Source organism: Mastomys coucha, unplaced genomic scaffold (genome assembly GCF_008632895.1).
Source record: "Mastomys coucha isolate ucsf_1 unplaced genomic scaffold, UCSF_Mcou_1 pScaffold12, whole genome shotgun sequence".
Classification (NCBI taxonomy): Eukaryota; Metazoa; Chordata; class Mammalia; order Rodentia; family Muridae; genus Mastomys; species Mastomys coucha.
Window position 1 is genome coordinate 59,377,654 of NW_022196894.1, and position 17,886 is coordinate 59,395,539.

Sequence of the window (17,886 nt, forward strand, 5' to 3'; positions counted from 1 at the left end):
ATTTATGGATATCTTGCCATACTGGTAATCAAAATAGCTCATAGGTGTTGCAGCTGTGTAAGACTGTTTAATTGCTTCCCTCCATTGCCAGGTTGCATAATCCCCTAGTTTGTTTCTTCTTAAACCAATAAGGTAGGTTGAAGAAAGGAGGCTTCAGGGTAAGATCCAGCTAGAATCATCTGAGTCCTGTGTCCTCAGTACGTGGCGGTTTCAGATATATGGATTCACTCTTAATCCCTGAGAGGTAACCAAGGACTATATAACTAATCTGTACTGTTTGGGAATCACTTGGACTAACCTGGCCATCATTGGAAAGGAGGTTTCTAGTGCCATTAGAACCCTTTACTGGAGTTTCTGTATGTTTATGTTTCTTAGGAGGAACATTGTCAACTCATGTGCCTTAACTTCCCATGTGCCTGAACAACAACAAAATAATAATAATAGTCATAATAATAGTAATAATAATGACAAATATATGTGTATTTCTGTTAGATAGTGAATGAATCAACAGGAGTAATTTGGACCAGCAGGAACAAATTGAAAAAGAAGGAATGCTAGGAGCAGTTTTCAGCTGTGCCTCTCTCAGGGAAGCGAAGGTCATCAAAAATGCAAGACCAAGAATTATTTAGCTATGCAAGCAAGCCAAGCTCTTCTCACAGTCCATTGAGTCCTTTATAAATTCCCTTCAAATATCACTTGCCCTCCACAGATCCTGCCTTGCCACAGGTTTTGCTTATGAACCTGACTTAGCAAAACTCCATGTGAGTCTGTCTCAGCTGACAACCCTCTTCTAGTTAGCCCGAGTCTGAGGAAGTAGCAAGAAGTTGCATCACCAGATGTTTCTTGGCATGTTTCTCTCTATGAAGCCCCAACAAAAGGAGCTCAACTACACAGTGTAAGGTAGACCAATACACATGTGTAGTTAGTGAAGAATCTTTCATCACATGTCCTTACACGTGCTTGCTTTAGGGTAACAGCCTTTCACCTATGTCTCCTTCAGCAAAACATTTCTTCATGAGTCTGCCTTAGCTTTTCACCCATGTCCACTTCAGTGAAGTGTTCCTTCATGTGTTTACTCCAGCAAAACACCATCATCAGACACAACTGACTTTCCAAAGAACCTTTGTTTCCACTTTAAGATCCTTAACCTATTTTAGATTCAGTTATTTGTTTCCTTGATTCTTTATCCTTTGAGTTATTTGTACAATGTGGATATTAATCCTCTGATGTATATCTTTCAAATATTCATTTTCATTTGGTGAACTTTTTTGTCACTTGCTTGTGTTCTTACCTTACAAAGAAGTGTTTTAGTTTATAAGGTCTCAGTTCAGATATTAACCTTGTTCCCTTTATAGATGTATTTCTATTAAAAATCCTTTTATATAACTCTATATCTGTATATCTTGTAAGGTATTGTGTGTGTGTGTGTGTGTGTGTGTGTGTGTGTGTGTAAGACTTATACTTATTTACTTTAAATTAGCATCATGTGAGCATCACATGGTGTCAGAATATTTTTAGATGCTTGGCCGGAAATGGAAAACTCATGATCATCTAGCCAATAAATGACATTGTGTTATTAACATAAAATCTGATTTTATTTTTTGCTAAATGCTCTCCTTTAAGTAGCAAAGGTTGTAGTTTATTTGAAAACTATTTACTTTTTTTAAAAAATATTCACTTCAGCCGGACGGTGGTGGTGCACACCTTAATCCCAGCACTTGGGAGGCAGAGGCAGGCGGATTTCTGAGTTCGTGGCCAGCCTGGTCTACAGAGTGAGTTCCAGGACAGTCAGGGCTATACAGAGAAACCCTGTCTCAAAAAACCATATATATATATATATATATATATATATATATATATATATATATATATATATATATATATATTCACTTCACTGACCATTTACTCTTTTGAGCAGATGTTCAAAGCCTTTCTTGAGCATTAATGTTAATAATACCTTGAAGGTTGAGTAAGATAATAATCACAGTTATGATGTTGCAAGACAAAGGAAAGGTAAACCAGATCATCTTCCCTTTCTACTGCCTAGCATGATTGTAAACTTCAAGGTACCTTGAAAAAATTGTGGGTATGCTGGATAGAATCTATCAGGATACTAGACAGCAGCTCTATAAACTCTGGACCATTGGCAGCTTAACTAGCTTAGGCTCTGAAAACTCTCAGGTCTGAAAGCAGCAGCATCTCCATTTGAGAGATAGATCAAATCATGCAATATGAGCAAGCAGCTGACTACATAAAACTCTTTTTATTTGCACTTCAAATAGTATATTGTGAGGTAATATAAGAACTATAAACTTTTGATTTAGCAGTGATGGACCTATTCAGCAAAAGAGGAATGAAAATGAAATGGTTTTATTGTAGGAAAAAATTTCACCACAAATACACTATTTTTTAAAGACAACTTTAAGTGATAAGTTTTTAAATGTTCCTTAATGAAAGCACAGAATTGTATGTACATGTATTTTTTCTGGATCTCAGACAACATAAAAACATGTTTATTTCTTCTGGAATTCAATCCTACTTTTTGTCCTGAGTAAATTAGGAAATAAATTTATAATCAATGTAGAATTTATAGTGTTCTATCCAAGAGAAAAAATATTTGAGCACACTCCTCTGTGTGTATCTTATTGCAAGAAGCATTTCTCTGCTCAAAGACAGAAGAAAGGCTTAATTGTCTTTGATTTACAATCTGTGCAAACTGCACTGAAACTGCTGATAAGCCACATTTCTAGTATTAACAATGGAAAGGATAGCCTATTCCTTACATTTCTACTATTATAACTAGGTATGAGCAATAGAAAGCTAAATGAAACATATTTCTAAAAGCATAAGTATAGTCAAGAAAAATGAAAACATTCAATTTCTAGAAAAAACTGAATGAGACATGAAAAAAAGGGATGCTGGATTTAATGATACATTTCTACTTAGGTTGTTTTAATATGACTGGCTACTGTCCAAAACGCACACTATTCCACATTTTCATTGTATGTGACTTGGCATCTTTTAAATATTTAGCCTGTAAAAAAGAAAAGCCCCTTTGTAAATTTGTATCTGGAACTATTGTTTTGCTACTGTAGAAATTATAATGATATCCTTATAATAATTTCTGATTTTAATAATTGTAGTCTTGCTCCTTTGTTTTAGCTGAAGTTAATAAATTTTGTCATTTAAATTTTGTCATCTTTTAAATAACTTGTGTCTTTGAAACAAAATGGCATCCCTGATAACACTGCATATAGTCAGAGTTGTACTTTTCTTATACATTGCATCTTGAGCACTGCTTCCCCTCCCTCCCTGCTCCACCTCCCCTCACTCTCAGGTCCACTTCCTCATTCATTCTGCCAGTCACCCTTCTGGCTTAGAGTTTTAGCCATTTCCATATTTTAACACTGCTCAATCTGACTATATACCTGGGGACTAAGTACATATGTAAATACAAAAATATATAAATAATATCTACAATGAATATATTTTGAAGTGTGGTTTTAACCATTTCAGCCCCTTGAAAGGTCTGATTCTACAAACTGCTAGAGAGTTTCAATTTTGTAATCAAATTTGAAATCAATAGAAACATGACTATATTATATTTTTAATCTGGTTAGATCACAATTCAGTAGCATGGTCTTTTTACACAATGATGACTTCACCTTATCTGTACCATAGACAACATAATTGGAAAACTGATGTGATTTTAGATTTTTTTTTAATTTATTTTTTATTAGATATTTTCTTTACTTACATTTCAAATGATATCCCCTTTTCTGGTTTCCCCTCTGGGTAAAAAAAAAAAAAACCTGTTCCCGCCCCTATTCTACTGCTCAACAACCCATCCTCTCCGGCTTCCTGGCCCTGGTATTCCCCTACACTGAGGCACAGAAACTTTACAGGACCAAAGGCCTCTCCTCCCACTGATGACTGACTAGGCCAGTCCTCTGACTGCAACCCCTTCAGCTCCTTGAGTCCTTTCTCTAGCTCCTTCATTGGGGACCCTGTACTCAGTTCAATGGATGGCTATGAGAATCCACTGGCAGAACCTCTCAGGAGACAAATCTTGCTGACCATGCAGGTGGTTTTTTTTGGGGGGGGGGGCTATAGGGAGTTGTCTTGTTCTTTAAGGAGTTGAGATTCTATATTTTACCCTTTTCTAATTTTTCAGACGCAACTTAACTACTTTAGGTATGTTAATACAGAATTATAGGAAAAATGACATATTTTATAACATATGGCAAAAGGCATTTTCTTTCCCTGATTTTCCTGAGATAAATGATAACTCTGCATACTAAAAAAATAAAACATACAAGAATCCCAAGTGCTATTTTTCTTAAAAATTACTCTTCCATAAATTAAAATGGCTCATAAGTGGATTATCTTTTTGCAAAATAACTTGTAACACTCATTCAATTTTTTATCATATTATACCATTGGAAGGTGATAAATCAATGAATTATAAAGACATAACTATTAAGGACTAAAATTAAGCTATGTCTAACAAAGATGAAATAACTATTCTAAAGGCAATTTACTTTAGGAAACTAGTCATTTTATGAGCACCTCACTTAAAACTAAATTTGACTTAAGAAAATTCTTGTTCAGTGTCATGTTACACAAATACAACCTGAATAATTTGCTACACTATAGTTTTCTTCAATAACAAAGAGATATTCAGTTTTCCAATGATTTAATATTTTTTTCTTCAAAGAAGTTACAATTAAAATTTATACATTTTGCCAGCATTGTGTATTGGTGTTTTTGTAGTGTTCCTGTTCTGGTAAATATAAATATGCATATTGATACACACATAGGTTTATATACATGCATGTGGAGGCAAGGTATTTACCCATAAAACTTAACTTTAGAAACAGTATTTTGCAATGTAATCCAGAGATCCCAGATTGACTACAATATCTTGTTTGAGAATTTCAAGAAACCTCTTTTCTCTGTCACCCAAAAGCAGGGATAAGAACCGTGTGCCACCACTCTTACATTATTCTGTGGGTGCTAGAAATTAAGCTCAAACTGACATGCTTGATTAGCAAGCATTTAATGTCAGGAATCTCCAAGTCCCAAATATACTATCTTGTCTTATCTGGTGCTATTGTTCAGACTATCTTTAACATTAGTTAAAATTTAAAGAGTGGTATCTTAAGGAATATATGTTCTTTTTAAATTTTAATAACTGTTTTAAAATGTGGTATAAAAACCTATTTTCCTTATCTCACTATTATCCAACTACTAAGATTTGCTCTCCCCCTCCTCTCTCCTTCCCTCATTATCTCCCACATTATCTTTCTCTTTCTTGCTTGTATTACCATTAACAAATTTGAAAGTTTTACCCAGGGCATGTATTATCATTATAATTGTTTTAATGTTCGAAAGGAATTATTTGGTAGTAGATAAAATTTCATTTTTTAAAAAGAACGTCATTTGTGATACCAAAAAAAAGTTTCCAGTTGTCACCTGAAAGGTTAATAATCTTGCAAAGCAATCATTCCTAAAGAAATATACACACTGTGAGCATTCAATAAATAAATACACATGTATGTGAACATATAGTCAAATAAAATCAACTCTTAAGCCTCAATTGTAAGTAAGGAGTACTAACTGACAGTACAGTGTGCACTGTGGCTCTAAGTGTAGGACATAAAAGCAGAGTAGTCTTAGAGCTCATTAGTGGGTCAATGGTGAGAAATATGAGGAAGGAAAATAAAGAAATCATGGGAAAGTAGGAACAAGTTTGGAATAAGTTAAGGGTATTTTTGTTGTTGTTTAAATTGTGGTAGAATACAAGGTAAACAATTGCAGTCAGATGACCTAAAACAGTACCAGGTATCAGAAGGCTGAAACATGGAGTACCTCAATCTCTCATAGCCTGGGTACTTTGAAAAGTCTATCAAAAGAAAAAATAAGAAAAGAACAGAGAGAAAGAGAGAGCAGGTTATAGAAAGATATAGAGTAAGAGAAAGAAAACAGCAAAAGAGCAAATAAGGAAAGGGGAGAGGAAAGGAAAGGAGGGGAGGAGAGGAAAGGATAGGAAACAGAGGGCAGTGAAGGGGATGGTAGGTGAGAACTGGACAGGAGAGGAGAGGAGAGGAGAAGAAAGGAATGGGAAAGAGAGGAGAGGAGGTGGAAGAGAAGGAATTGGAGAAAAAGAGGGAGGAGGAGAAGGAAGAGCAAGAGGTAATATAAGAGGAGGAAGAAGAGAGAAGGGGGCAGGACAGATAGTGTGTGCTAATTTGAAACTGGTAGGTATGAAGAAAAGAGATGTGGATGGGATTTAGGTTCAAAATGTAATCTTTCCCTGATTGCTATTTTTATTCTGAACTCTCTTATTCATTTCTAGGCTACCAAATGCTGTGCCTTCTGGATAGTCATTCACAACATTTAATCATACTGATTTTATCAGTAAATGTTCCTATAGGATTCAGGTCACAGATACTGATGACTTATAGATGTTCTTCAGAATTCTTGCTTTCAGTGTTGGCCTTACCGCTGAGCTATTCTTTCTCCAGGCCTTCCCATGTCAACTCCTGTTCTTTAATAATCACTACCATGTCCACTGTTACTGCATCCCAAACTCATAGAGTCTTTGATTGTTATTGTTAGATTGTTACATGCATACACATAGAAACAGACACACACAGAAAACACAGACACATACAGAAACACAGACACATAGACACATACACAAGCATGTACATATCACAAATATATGCATACAAGTTTCTGGTTCTATTGAGTGTAATTTATGCATATGATTTCTGGGTTGGCCAGAATAAGGGAGTAGCTATAAAATAATTAATTAATTTCAGTATGCAGAAAAAAGTTTTGAAACAATTCAACATGCTTTTATTATAAAAGTCCTAGAGCATAAGACAGGAGATATCATACCTGAATAAAACAAAGGCAACACTTAACAAACCCACAGCCAACATTCTTAAAGCAATGCTATTAAAATCAGGAATAAAATAGGATTGTCTATTATACCCATTCTTTTTTAATATTGTGCTCAAAGCACCAGCTAGAGGTGTGACTGTCCTCCAGATCCAAGGTATGAAGGTGAAATTAAAGTCATACAAATAAAAGATCTAGAAGTCAAATTATCCATATTTTAAAACTAACTTAGTCAATCTTCTCTAAAACATGGAGAGAAATCACTAAATTTCTACTTTGTCTTCATAGAATCTCTTGTGAAGTCAAACTTTCAATTATTAAAGATACGTGGTTTAGTTATATCTTGTAACTCCCTGATCCTTCAAATGCTGTGCTCACCCTGTGTGATTACATGCTTTTCTTATAAATATGAATGTAAAAAAGTTGTATGTATACATGCTTTGGGGAAAATATCAGACATATTGGAAGATACTGACCTTAGAGGGAAAAATCAATTTATTTTTACCATTACCTTTAAACAATCAAATAATCATTTTAGGTCCAAATTTCCTCATCTTTATGGATATGAAAGTACATGTTAGCTGGTCAATGGTGGCACATGCCTTTAATCCGAGCACTTGGGAGGCAGAGGCAGGTGGATTTCTGAGGCTAGCCTGGTCTACAGAGTGAGTTCCTGGAGAGCCAGAGCTATACAGAGAAACCCTGTCTTGGAAAAAAAAATGAAAAATAAAAAAGCAAAATAAATAAATAAATAAATAAAATAAAAAAGAAGAATGTACATGTTAATATTTCCAGGTTGATAATATAATAATTGCCCAGCTCAAAGTATGTTTTGTATAAATACAGCTGTTGTTATTGATCTATATTAAAACACAGAAATCACAGCTTTGTTTATGCTTTAAAAATGCATTAATTTTCCATTCCAGTAAGTTGGTTTAGAACAGATGCTGCATATTTTGAAGAAGATTGTTATGGTTTTCTTTTTAAGTTTCTTTGACTAAATCTTATTAAAATAAAAAAAAAACTTAATTCACATCATTAGTTTGGATGATGGCTGTATTCCAAGAGAATGACCAAAAATCAACTACCTGCGCAGTCCGTGAGACTTATAGTTCATGAGGTAATCAGTGTATGTTAGAATTCTGAAGAAGCAGGATCTCATACCTAGGAAGGAATGGACTCACCGGGAAGAAGAACAAGCAGGTTAAGAGAGCAAGCTTCCTTCTTCCATGTCTTTTTTTACAAGATGTCAGCAAATTATGTGTCCCAAGTTCAAAATGGATCTTCAGACACAAAAAGATTCAGCTTAAAAATTAATTCCCAAGACACTGTTAAGCTCAATATATATGTTTATCTGTACTCTATGAAAAAACTCATACTCAAACTTCCTAAAGAAGACCTGCTTATTCACAAGGTGAAATTAGCCCATCTAGCAACCCAAGCGGGGATGTCAGAGCAAGATAGGTAAACACCGCTTCGATGACCTGCCAGACTATTCATTAAGTTTTAAGTGAGGGATAATTTCAGATACTAATGCAAATATATGAGGGATATGAGACAATCAAATTTCAAAGGTGTGGAACTACAAGTGCAAGGATTTTAAGAAATGTGTGTAAGTTCTTATTCAAAAATTCCCCCCTATAATTTTCAACCTTAAATTAAGCTCTTGTGTAAATTATGGTTGTTCTGCAACTGGGGATCACTTAGAGATTCACCAGGATCAGAATAAATTTTAACAAACAAGAGTCATTATGGAATTCTGGTACCAGTTCTGCACCAGAGATTGGAGACTCTCAAAAGGCAAGCTCTAGTCATATTTGCTCTGGGCTTATAAAGACATAAACTTCGAAGTAACAGGTCTTTGGTGTGAGGAGGAGGGTAAATTAGCTCACATCCTACAACGTATAACTTTTAAAATAGACATCCTCTTGATGCCTCAGTTACCTTCAGCAAGCAAACACTTTTCACAGAAGCAGAACATGTCATCATTGGTTAGTTCCCAGTACTTATTGTCTTGCAGGACTAGAGAGTATACTTTGCCATTAGCAGTCTCTTATTTTTGTGCTGCTTACATACAATACACACCTCCCACATCTCCTCTCCCTCCAATTCTTCATACTCCTCCTCCCAACCCTCTCTCCCAGACCTACTCCTCCATTTCTCTTCAGAAATGAACAGGAACAGGCCTCCCAGGAATATCTACTAAATACAGCACAACAAAATGCAGTAAGACTAGACACAAACCCTCATATCAACCATGGACAAGGAAACCCAGTAAGATGTTATTTATTATTGGTACAAAAAGTCAGTGTATTTGTTGACCAAAAGTTAAAATGTAAAAACAAATTTCCCTTACTCCTTGTGATTCAGAAAGATGGCTCATTGTTCTCATTATCTACATATGCTGTACAAAGAGAGACAGGAATCTAAAGAGAGAAGAAAACATGATATTCAAATAAAACTGTAGAATACCAGTAAGCAAAAATAAATGTTGGAACTTTAATCAAGGTGTTCCCTCAAATATTGGTACATCTCATCTACATAGGGCCCATAGACCATCTCTACATAAAAAGGAAGTTTATCTCTGAATAAATTGGATGAGTACAATTTAATACCGCCCCCCAAAAAAGAAAAAAAAAACTAGTTAAATCAGAACTCTTTGACTATCTTGTATTTTATATGATTTATGTAGACTAAGTATCTTTATCACTTTGTGTGACAAAAAAGAGTATTCAAACATTATTTACCTGTTTTTCAATGAAAAATTGGCATTTAAACCACATCTCTTTATTTGTAGTATTAGTTAACAGATCAAAACTTATGCAATTCACAAAGATGCAGTTATATAAGAACTGTGATACTGAATAAAAGGTATTGACTTTACTTTTAGAACTATGTCTTCACTAGAGAAATTAGTAAATATGTAAATTTATACATACATTATACATTTTTTCTTTTCTACTTTTGTTTTCTACTACAGTATTTGAAATGACTGATCAGAAAATGCTTATTTACAGTCCTTCCTGATGATTGCAGCTGGTAAAATAGGCATCATTTTCATGCATTCTGCTGAAGTCATTGATATAATGAATTAGATAAACACTGAAATCTTCCATTTATAAGACTGGAAAAGGTAAGAATCAAATGCATTTTAAAATTGCTATCTTCTTCTTGCTAGCTATTTTAATTTAATGTGCTTAAATTATTTTTCACAGCAGTAATCAAAACTCCCACTGGCCTCCCCCACTATTTTCACTGATAACCTGTTAAAATAACACAGTCTACAATTATGGCATCATTTGTTATGCATGGTATGATAGAAGGCAAATACAAAGAGGTACTGTCATTACTTTTGTCCTTTGTTCTTTGGGGCCAGAATATTGCACACTTCTTTACTTTGACATTTATGGCTTTTAGATTGGTAATGGACTGGTTTGTATGGCTCATTATCTTGAGTGATGATAATATTAGAGTATGGAGCATCTATGTTTTCTTTTAAGCATAGTAAAGGCTCTATACAATTTAGCAAAGGTTATTACTACACAATTACCCAGCATACAATTCATCCACAATAGGACATCCAGTCCTAAAATAAAAGTATTTAATGCATCCTGTAAGATATTGGACAAGGCAATATTCAAATATTCATGTTGTTGCTAATTTATAAAAGTTTATTCTGATAGATTCATAGATGAAAAGTATATAAAATAATTTGTCATTAATGATTGTTAAACTGTAATATAACTTACTAAAGACATAACATTATGAAATTGTATTGCATTCAGTATATTATACTAAACTTAATCTATTATCTTAGGACCCAAATCACCATATTCTACTATATAGTATTAATTTCCTAATTGTTCTCAATAATAATGACCAAGTACTCTATAAATACAGCCAAACATAACAAAAAGTGCAAATGAAAAAAATAAGACTTTATACACAAATATAAAAAGAAAAAATAAAAAGGAATTTCTAAAAATTAAATGAATAGAGCACTAGTAAATTATACACAAAAGTTACAATGACACTCAATACAGAGAAACTTCAGGAAGAAAAGTAACAGATACTAAAATATTGGCATATTGCCAAGGGTTTAAAATGGTTCTGGCCAATCGATGGCAGTCAGATTGACATAAGGTAGCACATGATTTACATGCACCAGAATACTGATTTTGGTGTCATTTTTAGAAAATAAATATGCAGTCTAGCAGTATCTCCACAGAAGCATGAATTAGAAAAAAGTGTAATTCTAAATATGGAAACAGGTGAGGCCCAGATTTTTTGTTGTTATTTTTGTTGTTTTGTTGTAGTTTTTGTTTTTTTGGGGTGTTTGTTTGTTTGTTTTAGATATAGGGCTTTGGGACCAAAGTAATCTGCTAATACAAAAACATATGAATAAGAATACTGAGTATATAATATTTAAGTTGTAGATAATTTAATAATTGTTATCGAAAACAGAAAAGTATATATTAAACATATATAACAATGTATAGATGATTTTTAAGCTTCATATTATTATTTAAGGGCACTGATAAAATATTTCCTTTGTGCCTCTGTCCAAAAACATGCATACTTATGTTCTGATGTCATTTATTTTAACTCAGAACATCTTTCTTGTTTCAGTGCTTATGTTTCTTTTTTAAGCCTATTATTAATAGCTTTATTAATACCCTACTTAAAATATTTTGCCAGTATGTGTTCTGAAATATAGTATTATGTAAGTTGCTGTTATTGAAATAGAAATGTCTCCTACATTCAATTAGGACAACTTGCTGTATATAACATTTGTATAATATTTTAATAAATTGACTTACTAGACTGTAATTGAATTGAAAAATACATTTGTGTGAAAAAGCACAAATCATTTGTTTGAATTCCACATGTGCCTGCTGAGGGTCTGTAACATGCCATGTGTCATGAATATTGCCAGTGTTAGTTTTCAATCAATATATTTAACCACATGCACTATGAATTTCAAATTTTATATTTCGAGTTTTATGTGCAATTATTTATGCAGAGGTATTTCCTTCTGAATATTTTGAGTAGTTTTTTGAATTGCTATTTTGAGTAGATTATCTTTGATTCACTTTTTTTAGCAATGTTTTATAACAGTTAAGACTTAAGGTACAAAATATATCTATATGTAGGGGACATTTTGAAAAATGGCAACATGACTTAATTACTATTGAACTAAACTATGTAAGACACAATAGCAAAATAAGTCATATGCCATATGGAGGGCACTGTGTGTCCTGTTCTCTGTGTGTTAAGCCAATGAAAATAGAAAACATTTTCACAATATGACTACACAACCTGTGTCTAGGGAAGCATTGTCTTAATGGGAAATACTCTGAATTGAACTGTATAGTATGTCTGCACATAGTTATAGTTCTTTCTACTGGAAAAGTTAGATGTGCTCAGGGTTACAACTTTTAACGTATGTGTTAAAATATCAATCAAAGACTTTACAGAAGAAATGAAAGACAAGGATACATGTAAATTGAAGTGTAGATATTGTTTTATTTGTATACATATTTGTAGCCTGCATAAAATAAAAGACATTTTAAAACATTTTGTCACAGGAGTTAAAACTCAATGGATCTTCTTACCTTATTCATTACTTCACTGTAAAATTTCCTAAAATGTCTCTTTATTACATGTTCCCTGTGAGTCATAAATCTGAATATGTGTCCAATGTGTTTCTGCTTCAGAGCTGCTCATTAGGAGTAGACAAGGTTTCTGCCAGGATGGGGCTTTGTCAAAATTTCAATTGGGAAATTAATCTCTGATTTCACTGAAGTGCCCACTGATGAGCTTCACTCTGTACTCATAGGATCAATTATTTATCTTTTTCTCAACATGCCTAGGATGTTATAGCATATAAATCCAAAATGGGGGTTTGAGGCATTAAAAGTGAAGAAAGAGTTCAAGATAGAAATAAAGTTTCTTGTAGCTGGGTATTTCAGTCAACTTTTCACCACTGTAAATCTAGAGCTCTGGTGGGATACATTTTAAGAGAAAGGAATCACTTAATTCAGTTTTATGAGATTAAGAACATAGAATTGACATTTGTTCATTCTATTGAGGAACTTTCAGCTGTGTCACTTTATGGACATGGCCATGACCTCGCTGTATACAGAATCAAGTTGGTGAATGTCAGTAGAAAAGGCTGGAATGAAATGCATTTAAACTCTAGCTTGGGCATTTAAAAATGTTGACTTGAGGAAAGTCCAACTCAAAAGGAACATTCCAGCTTTGTACCTATCATGACATAAAAATTTATTGTGGGGCCCTATCTCTTTAAGGTGCCCTCATTTTTCATAATACTGACTCTAACACATACACCCTTTAGGACCAAACTATAACTCAGTGGAAACACTGGACTTGAGTACAAAGTCTTTAAAGGATTACATAACAAAAGTAATAAAAAGTACTGCAGTTTTCAACTCTAGTGAGTACATTTTAAAAGTTCATTTTCAACGACAGTAAGCTTTGAAGATAAAGACTGTCATTTTCTGGATACTGTGTCTGACCAATGTTGACCTGTTTGGTTGTTCTCACAATTGCTCTCCAGTGGTAACTTATTTCAGTTTCTCTCAGCAGTGAAAGTCAAGCCTTTATATGCTTTTTGGCATTGTTTTACTCTATTCACACTGTTCTGTTTCGTCGACTTCAATAGGAAGTATGATCCTGGGTGCTCCAAGATAAGGCAGGGGTCTGAATGGGCAGTCACTTAAACTTTAGAACACCTGGCTAGGGATCCAGTCTGTCTGCTGAGTAGAAAGAAAGAAATGATGCTCCTCATTATACCACTTAGACCTTTCTTCTTTGGCATTTGCATCTGAACATTATCCTTTAAAAGGATCCATGCTTACCTATCCTTTAAAAGGATAAAGTGATATTAAACAGAAATGTTAAAGGTTTAATCTCTAGAATACTATAATTGAAAAATGTAGTCGTTAAAAAGTAATACTGCCCATCCGGGTTCATGCCCTTAAACTGGGTTGTGAATTCCTTAACTTCTCTTTTCCCAGTCTTTGTTCTTTATTCATGAACACAGAAATTATGTTAACTATGCTTCTTCTGCCATGTAGTAATGACTTGAGAAAAGCAATGGATGCAAGTGTTCAAAGACCAAACTTTCTGAAAATATTAGATGAAACAAAACTTTTTCTTAATAGTCAAGCATCTCAATTACTTTTTTTTTTACAGTAACAGAAAGACAGCTAATAAAACCAGGGATTATATTTGGTACAATGATATCTTACAGGCATATGAAATGTAGGAGTTATGGTAATATGGAAGCCTTTAACTAAAGATTAATGCAAAGCCATGGAAATAAAGCAACATTTGAAGACCACCAGTAAGAGTTCAAAGGAAAGCCTGGCATGTCATGTGGCAGAATCATACTGCTGTAAACAGTCCCTGATAAGGTAAGACACATATAAGAGTGAAGTCCAACTTCAATATTGACCTCAGGAAGATACCCATTCCAGCAATCTGTAACACCCACTGAGAAAATCTGGAGGCACCATGTAAAGCCAGCCCAAGGAAATGTTAGCAGAAAAAACCATAGAGGTAAGGTGATGAATATATTCAATCTCAGTACCAGGGATATGGAGGTGGGAGGATCAGAAGCTCAAAATCACCTTCAGCTACAAAGTAACAGCCTGAACTTCATGAGATTCTATCTCAAAAAAACCCAAACCAAAAACAACAGCTGGGCTGTCCTGTCAATTGTACTGATCATTGGGGAAATAAGACTCAGACATGACAAATTCATGAATGCATTTGTTCCTATGACCCAATTAATAAAAGGTTTTTTCTTTGGCGGGGGGGTTACAGGTAGAAGTCTATTTTCAAAAGCATATGCAACTTGCCTATTATTCATTTGTACTGTAAGTAATAGGTAAATTGCAATGTATAACAAATAAAATAGGACTTTAAAACTAGGAAAAAACAAACAAAAGCAGGTGGAACGCAATCCAACAGTCTATATGCTTTACATAGCAGGACAGAGATTTAATGTCTGTCTAAGATTTCTTTTAATCCATCATTATTTCTCTATAGCTTCATTTTGGATTCAGCATGAACATTCAATGCCCGTCTCACTATTGGTGTGAAATTATATAATTTGTGTGTGAGGTTGTTGATATTCAAATGGACATGAATCTCTTAAGAGACAGGATGGATTTTTCTAGTAATGAGCCATAATGGTAACTGTGTTAAAGGAACAGTGTCTGGAATTGTACCATTGGCAGGAAATTGATCCATTATTTCTAAGATGAATGCAATTGAGAGACGGTAAGACCATGTCTAATTCCTTTCTCCCTTTTTGACTTTTACCATGAGACATCACCTTGTCTAAAGCACTGAATTCATCTGGTCCTGGACTGAAAGTTCTGACCTTTACCCTTTAGAGATTGATTATGTCAGGGCTCTTTTTGAGTAATAGAGAACTTACTAAAACACAAAGAGTAAAGAATATTAAAGCATTTAGGGACTATGTGAAATTTCCTAGTGGATAAATAAGAACTTTCCAGAAGAAAGAGGATAGGATAGAGTGAGAGAGGATGAACATTCTATACAAGCACCCTCAAAAAGAAAGTTGAATACTCATGCATTTTGAGACCATATTAAGAACAAGTGAAAAACTATAGTTAAATATAAGCACAGAGATATATAAGACAAGCATAAATAAAACTTTAAGAGGAACTTAGATTATTGTAGTTTCATCCACAGGAGACACGTAGGAGATAAAAAGTTAGTTGAGACAAATGAAAGCATCCCTAGAGGACTCAGAACACAGCTGGTGAAGCAGAATACATTTCTGACTCTACAGAATCTTGCAGTACTTATGAGAGCTTTTGCCCAGAAGGACTTATTCTATTGTTGCTGTTACATATATAGGAACCATGGAACAAACTGTGTATGTATGTGCATTGTGTGTGTGAATTTGGCTATATTGCTAATTTACAAATACACTAAAATGAAATTATATTTCTCCTTTCAATGTTCCCTAAAATATTAACTTTCTTCATGTTTTAATTAGGAACATGCTCAATTTAAATAATATATACATATACACACATAAACACATATATATGAGCTGTCTATACATGTAATATCCAAAATATCCTACTGAATAAGTTAGTAATACTGAGAAATCATATATCATGTAAAATAGGTATAGACCTTGTTCATGGTAAGGTAAGAAAGGTCTCGTGTTCTGCTCTCTATATTTGTATGTTCTATCTAATGTAATAATCATGGGAAAACATTACACTGAGTCTCTACCACATCCTGTCACAGCATGCTCAAGTGTCTTACTTTTACATACTTATTAATATACTGTACTTTCGGTAACTTAATCCTCATGTATAGTAAATTGTCTTTTTCTGCTGAATCATCTGAAATTATCTCCAGTTTTGTACTTTCACATGAATTTCACACATCATTAACACACAGGCCACACATTTTCATCTTTCTGTGACATTAGATTAATCAAAGTATCTGTAGTGGCTATTCCTGGTTGTCAACTTGACTATATCTGAAATGAACTACAATACAGAATTAGAAGGCTCACTTGTGGCCCTAATCTGGAGGCTGAGAGATACAAGTTTCTGACCTGAATCTTGGCATGGAGATCTTGAGGTATAGTAGCTATGAATCCTAGAAGATTAAGATAGGAAGATCTATGAGTTCAAGCAAGGTCATCTGGGATTAAAGGTATCGTGGCACACACCTTTAATCTGGGCCACCCCTTTTGCTAGAGACCTATATAAGGATATTGGAAGAAGGAAGGCTCTCTCTCTACTTTGCCTGCTTGCCTTGTGGGACTAAGCAACTGCTGGATCCTTGGACTTCCATTCACAGCTGCTGCCGACCATTGTTGGGAGTTGATTGTTGGGAGTTGGACTACAGACTGTAAGTCATCAATAAATTCCTTTACTTCATAGAGACTACCATAAGTTCTGTGACTCTAGAGAACCCTGACTAATACAGTATCCAGATGTGAACTCATCATCTTCTCTAAGACAACTTGGAATACTTATTACATCTCAGTGGAACCTCTCCCAGAGGCATTCAAACTATTTTCCTGAAAGTATCTGCACTAACATTTTTTCCTCAAAGATACACGGATCCCAATTTTTGTTTTCTGGAATATTGTTTGCCTTATTTTTCCTGCCACTCTACTACTGCATTTGTTCTTCTGTCTTTTACTGAACTAGCAAAGTATTCAACTGATTCCCTATAACTAGATTAGTCTTCCTGGATTTTTCCTAATTTCTTTTATTTTTGGAGATTATCATAGAAATTACCTCATTCCTTCTTCCATTGTCTCACTCCAAATTCTCCCATATACCTTACACAACAATCCCCTTTTCAAATTTGTCACCTATTTTTTATATTAATCGTTGAAAATTATGCCTAAATCCAGCCTGCTTACTCAGTAATAGTAATACTTACATGAATATGATTTTAGGTCTAGTCATTTGCTATTATATTAAAGTATAATCAATTGATTTACTTTTCCCTAGTAAATACTATCTCTCCCAATTCACATAAAAGTACAAAACTGGAGATAACTTTATATGATTCAGCATAAAAGACCATTTTCTATACTGGGATGAGGTTCTTAAAATTACAGAATGTCAGCTAAGTAGGTCAAAGTAAGAAACTTGAGGATGATGTGTTGGGATATGTAGATCTCAATATTTTTTTTTTTTTACTTACCAATAGCATTTTGTTTGCTTGATTAATTTTGTATTTTGTTGAGTTTCCTTGGAATTTCTCCTGTGAATATTAGCAGGACTACTAGTGTCAACTTTATTTAGCTTATGTTTAGACTCTCATGCTGATGAGAATTTAAGAGTATATCTTCTGATATTTCTACAAGACACAATCATAATAAATACCTTGTGTGCTGGCTGGTTTTGCATGTCAACTTAGAGTTGACAAACAAGCTAG